The sequence below is a fragment of the Bidens hawaiensis genome, unplaced genomic scaffold, assembly GCF_021521415.1.
Source record: "Bidens hawaiensis isolate Kalapana, Puna unplaced genomic scaffold, B.hawaiensis_p1.1 tig00063317_1, whole genome shotgun sequence".
Taxonomy (NCBI): domain Eukaryota; kingdom Viridiplantae; phylum Streptophyta; class Magnoliopsida; order Asterales; family Asteraceae; genus Bidens; species Bidens hawaiensis.
In genome coordinates this window covers 65,682-72,134 of record NW_027501319.1, presented here as the reverse complement: position 1 = coordinate 72,134, position 6,453 = coordinate 65,682, and the positions used below count along the sequence as shown (strand labels likewise).

Below are 6,453 nucleotides of genomic sequence, written 5' to 3'. Positions count from 1 at the left end.
ACATCATTGTTATGCTGAGCTTGATTTGCACTGATCACGAATGCCCTCCTGCGAGCATTGGGGACGACGGGTGTAGCTTGAGAAGTCGAGGCTTTATTGGCTTGAACCGGTTGAACAACTTGGTTGGCCATAAGTTGCGGAACTGGTTGAAAGGCCTGAACTTGATACGCTTGAGCAGGGTACACAGGCGGAGTGGCCATTTGGACTTGATATGCGAGTCGGGGACACGCGTTGCGGAAATGACTAGGATCTCCACAATTGAAACATGCTCGAGGGGTGGGCTAAGCTTGAGCAATGGGTTGAGCTTGAGTTAAAACACGGTTTTGGTTGAAAGTGTGGGGAGTGCGGGGTGGTATGGTGAGGGTTGGTTGGGTACGCATGAGTTCGAAACATGCGCTTAGCAGGTGTCCGTAACGGCCACAATGAGTGCATTGTCGGCAAGGGATGCCGACTGGGTGGTGTCGTTGGCAAATTTGGCAAAACGGGTGTGGTCTGTGGTAAGGTTTCTTTGGAGGTGGAGCTTCAAGGTTTTGGGTTGGTTGGTATTGAGGTTGAGGTGGGTTTTGTTGAGTTAAGGCATAGTTTTGCTTCCGTTTCTTGGAATGGTTGTTGTTGTTGTTGTTGCGGTTTGGTTTGGGTGTGGCTTCGGCCGTGACCTCTTTGGAAGGTTCGGCCTCGGTTTTCTCAACACTCTTCTTGCTGCCTTTGAGGGTTCCTGCCTTAACGTGGTTGTCAGACAAGGATGCAGCAAGGACAACAGCCTCGCGAAGAGTTTTGGGGGCACTACTTTAGACTGAGTCTTGGATTTGCCTTGGCAAACCCCGAACATACTTGATAATCCCACGAGAAAGAGGGGTGACAAGATGTGGCACCAAGACGCTAAGCTCGTCGAAGCGAGCGGTGTAAGTAGCGTTATCACCTCCCTCTTGCTTAAGATTCCAAAATTCCACCTCAAGGTTCATGAGTTCGTTGGGTGGACAGAACTCTTCTGTCATGATTTCCTTAAGTTCCTCCCATGGCAAGGCCATGGCTACATCAGCACCACGAGTGGATTTTTCTTGCACCCACCAAGCTAAGGCTCTTTTCTTGAAGACACTTGAAGCAAAGTGTGTCTTCTTGTCCTCGGGACATTCGATATGGAGGAAAGTACTCTCCATACTTTGGTACCATTCTAGTAGGGCAGTGGCACCTTCAGAGCCATCAAACTTAAGAGGATTCGTATCGGTGAAGGTCTTGTAACGACAAGAGTTGGAGTTCGAACCCGAAGTGGCTGAGTTCGAATTGGAAGCAATGGTCTGGTGCAGTTGAGCCACTATATTCGGGAGCACAGCAGTCAGTTGCTTAGTGATCTGGGCTGTCATCTTGCGGCTGGAGTTTCTTGCAGGACGACGAGGGAAACGAGCAGACATGCTGAAAAGAAAGAGTACTACGCGCGTGAGTTATCGAGTGAAGATTTCGAGGAGTGGAATACTTAAACCTTTTGAATAAAAAAAAATATTGATAATACTAAAATCACATGAAAATTGTATTGAAATTAGGATATTCATTTACCACCATGACTTGTATGAGATTTAAAAGCAGGAGTGCAACCATTCTCTATTCACAAAGGAAAATGGTCACTTCGACAACTTAAAGTTATGGTTCGTATGACGTTTGCATGGTATGATTTGGCCTAATAAGTTCCAGCACCCTTTTTCGAACCCTCCAGGTAAGCAACCGGGTCACGCGTCTGATTGGGATTTATACGCATTGCTTATCCTTAGGTTTAAAAACCTTGGTGTCAAGGGTTCGAAAAAACAAGTGTGTCACCCTTCCAGTTACTACATACCCGTCACGTAGAACCAACTTTAAGAGGATTGAAAATCGTTTTTTTAATAAATAAATAAATAGATAAAAAAAAAAAAAATTGTTTAGGCATAAGCCTTGGATTTTGTGTGTGAATAGGTGTACATGTGACGCTATAAAACATAATAAATTTGAGCGTATGAATGAACTTTTAATAAAAGTGCGGGCACATAGCACATAGGGTATACATGCAATTCCGGGCCCTAAAATAAACTATAACTATACTAGGTCGATACGTCTAACAACCTATCTTATAGTTACGGCTCTGATACCAATCTGTAACACCCCGGCTTTAAGCGGAATACGCCTGGGTGTAACGTACAGATCACTCATAGCTCGTAACACTATTTAAAGCGGCAATGATTATATCATTTCATTTCGTAACGTAACAAGTACAAAATTATTCATAATTAAAAAAAAAAACACTTCATCAAAACAATAAATAAGTTCTTTATTCAAATATCCTAAGATATGTTAATGATCTTCATCCTTAGCATGCCATTGATTCAACCTGTAGCACGTTGAAAATAATATATTTTGTCAACAATTAAGTTGGTGAGTTTTCATAAGTTTTTTTGAGTATTCATATATATAAAAAACCACGATTCAACATTCGTAATGTAATAAATATTTAAGCATAAAGTAAATGAAATCAATTAATGTCGTCCTCCCGTTCCTTTAGCCGAGGCCGTAGTAATAAGGGAAATGAGAACCATCTTACGAACAACCGAAGTCATAACGTTAGACGGCGCGGGTACGTCACGTCGGACCCTCCCACTATGTGTATGTGTATGCGTTTGCGTAACTTCCACCATAAGAATAGTAAACACGTTGCAAGCAAGTTCACGTATAATCATAAACAATATGCAAGAATAATATTAACATGTACGCTAATTGTGAATCGGTTTATAAACAAGCACATAACTAACGAATAAAACTTGTGACATGCTACACCCCAAAAATGTTAAAAGCGTTAAAACGGGGTTATGAAGAACGCACTTGGAATAGGGAATGCGGTAACGAGGAAATGGTAACGGTTAAAGCAACTAGGTGGTTTCACGAGAAGTCCCGATAATTTGTCCTAGTTATATAATATAAACAACATAAATATCTAAAGTGGAAAGAATGAACTAAACATGAACACATAAAAAAATACTTTTATAATAGATTTGGGGATCGTTAGTTTGTCACGTATATTTAAAATGGGTTTTCAAAAGTGTAATTAAAACTTTTATTAGTTTATTTATTCTTATAAATCGTGTTGGAATATTAAACGAAACTATAAGTTTAACCATTTAAAATATATATTCCGAATTATATATTTATATATATATATATGTGTATATATATATCTATATATATAAACGAAAACGTTAAATAAACTTTATTTTAAAGGTTCAATGGGGTTCGGTTTAGTTAAACGAGCGTAAACAATATTTATTTTAATATAGTAAAGTATTTTAATAATTAAAAGGTTTAAAAACAATTAATATTAAAAATATTAACAAAAACCGGGCCTGGGGGACTCGAACCCGCGCCCCAGGCCGGTTCAAGGTTTTTATCCACCATGTACTGGCCATCTGGACCAGCCTTTAGTTTGTTTAGAACATAAGAACCAGTATTTATATATTATATGGTCAGAGAAGAGTATAGGCAGTTGTAACTGTTTTTTCCTCCACTCTCAGCCATAGATCGCCTATAAGATTAAATCACAGCCGTATATAATCACATAAATGGCAGTTATGGACGGTTTTTGCTTCCCATCTTTTTATCTTCCCACGTCGCCTCATAAGTCATGCCCTTGTTCTTAGACTTAGAGAGAACAGGATCATCCTTCTAACTTCCACGAATTAAATTTGTGTGTATAGGTTTTTGAGGACGGATCGCTGAGTGGATCACGAGTACGATAACTTATTCAAGATCGTATTGATTGGGGATTAAGGTGTTGGTAAATCCAATATTTTGTCGAGGAATGAATTCTGTTTGGAGTTGAATGTGCAGGTCTGTGTGATCTGAATTACGGTTTCTGTTAGTTTGTCATCTGATTGTTCATTTTGATTTCCGGATGTCATTTCTTTAGAGGGTAAATTCTGGTTGAAGTTGTAGCAAAATCTAAGGATTGTGTCTATGGTGAAACTTTAGTCTATGTTCTTGATAACAGGTCCTTATTTTCCATGATAATTGGAAAGTTTTGCTGGTTTTTGTGCTTTTAAAGAATGAATAGAGAACAAGTAGTGAGTACTGAGTAGTGACTTACAATTTCTGTTTAGGAAGCTAAGATTAACCATTTGATGGATGCTATAACTAGAATTTAATGAAGTCAAAAGGAATTCATTTTGGTCAACAAGATTCTCCGTGCTCTACTTGCTATTGCATACATTTGACTAATAAACAAACCAATCAATTAGATTTGTACCTGTTTCTTTGACTAGTGCTTGAACATGTTAATTAATTTTTTAATCGGTTATTCATTTTCATTATTATTTATAGATTAGGCGTATTATTTCATATTTAGTCATACATCAAAATGGTTAACATCTTGCATCAAAACTAGTAACGTATTATTTCATACTAGACGGGTGCCCGCGCGATGCGACGGGAAATAAAAATCATAGTAATCATGGAAAAATTGTAGATGTTCTAGGTTCGTTTGAAATCTTGATAACGTTTGAACTAATCATCACTTTTGGGCAGCCGGTTTCCGAATGTGCAAACCATAGCAAACGGTTTGGTTTATGGTTTATGCAAAAATATGGGCATAAAAAACCGGACCGGAGGGTAAACTTATTATTGAAGCTCAATTCGTGAAACCAAACCATTAGTAACGATTCAGTTTAAAGTTTCTACGGTTCAGTTTCGGTTCTCAATAACAAAAAATTGAACCAACGGTATGGCTAACTGTATAACTTAGAAACCGTTAAAAACCGAATTGTGAACATTCATACGTAATATGTTAATTTATTTTATTTGAAAAATTATAGAAATACCATACCCAAATTAAAGACAATAAAATGCTCATTTTTATGGTGCAATTTTTTATAAAAAATATTAACGTATGAACAAGTTATGGCCGTTGAAAAATCGTCGGTGGGAAGTTATTTACAATTAAAATTAAAATGAATATATTGGTAAAGATAAAGGTCTAAAGCATTAACTATTTCTTAAATTTATAAAAGTTAAGTAAACTTGAGAGAGTAATGTTATAACTATTTTAAGAGATTTTCTAAAGGACATGTTTGTCCTTGTCGTGTATTCATGGTTTACTTGATTTAACTTTCTTTTCAAATTTTCTATTTGGAGTGACGAGTGAGCCATGATTGGGTCTAAAAAAGGGATGCTCATATGATCAACAACTTTAGTTAATATCTTCACCAATTTCAATTTCACTTCTCTGTTTAACATCTAATGTAATCTTGCAGTGCTTGATGAACCAAGGACTTAAACAAGAGGAGCTAAGCAACAAGCTTGATCAATTAAAGGTTTGTATAAGCTTGGGGTAACACATACCAACTATTTGATGAAATGTCTATTTATGTTTCTTCTTCATCACCCCGATATGTATCTGCCAGGTCGGGTCACGCGGGTTTGTATTTGGCTTAAGGGTCAGAAATTGTTCAGGTCAGAATGGGTCAATTTAAAAAAGGGTTAGTTATTTTGGTTCGGACCGGAACGAGTTAGAGTTGAAAGGGTTTGGGTCAGACACGTAACCGGGCACCATCTTTGGGTTCTATAAAGAAGAAACAAGTGGAAAGAGGAATAGATACCAATTGTAAGTTGGACATCAGATGGTTTTGAAAGCACTTGAAGAAGCAAAAGATGAGGTAATCAACTTTCATTATTTCTTAGTTTATCTTTTATTCTTCTATGATTTATTTTAATGAAGTATTCTATTGTTTTGCTTTTGTTTTATAGATATTATTGTTCAGGGCAAACCTTAAACCTTGCAAGATCTGGTTTGACATGGTTGAAGGAGAAGGATGAACATAAAACCAACCAGGATTGCTCTTGGAGACCCTACTGAATGTTGTACAACACCTATAAACAAGGTTTTACTCATTCTTTTTCCTTTTTATATCTTTCCATCCTTTGTAAACATATAAATAACAAGGCTCACTAGTGAAATTATATATCCTTTTGCATCGACAGAAGTTTAGCTTTACAACCAAGGCAAATGTTGCTGAAGCACCGGCAAACTGCCAGTGCTTCAGCAATCCTGATTATTAACAATCACACAGGTACAATCATTTATTTATTTATGTTAGGTTATTTATTTATTGATCGACACATGGTTAAAGTGGTAACTGCATACCCACACATCTTATGCCTCATGACTCATGGTATGCTTCTCCATAGCTTTATCACTAGTATTGTTTATGAAATATGCGTATTAAGTTTCAGGTGGTATTGTTGTTGCTTAAGTAATCAATCATTCTGTTATATTCTTTTAGACTATATTTTTATATGTATAAATGAGTATTGGTGGTGTTGTCAACAGTAGATGATTATTTTTATTTATTTTTTGATTTACCAGGATTGCATCAAATTATCATGTATGTAGCTTATGGACACCCAAGTATCAGCTTAATAAGTCCATTGAGGTTTGACATT

General features: G+C 37.0%; 1 long non-coding RNA gene across 1 annotated transcript; it reads left to right on the top strand.

Annotated features, from left to right (window-relative positions):
* Positions 1–3,635: 3,635 nt before the first annotated feature.
* On the top strand, positions 3,636–5,660 carry LOC143603890 (uncharacterized). The gene is made up of 3 exons (XR_013148161.1): positions 3,636–3,846; positions 5,265–5,324; positions 5,415–5,660. It is a non-coding gene; the product is annotated as an uncharacterized LOC143603890 (long non-coding RNA).
* Positions 5,661–6,453: the final 793 nt, after the last annotated feature.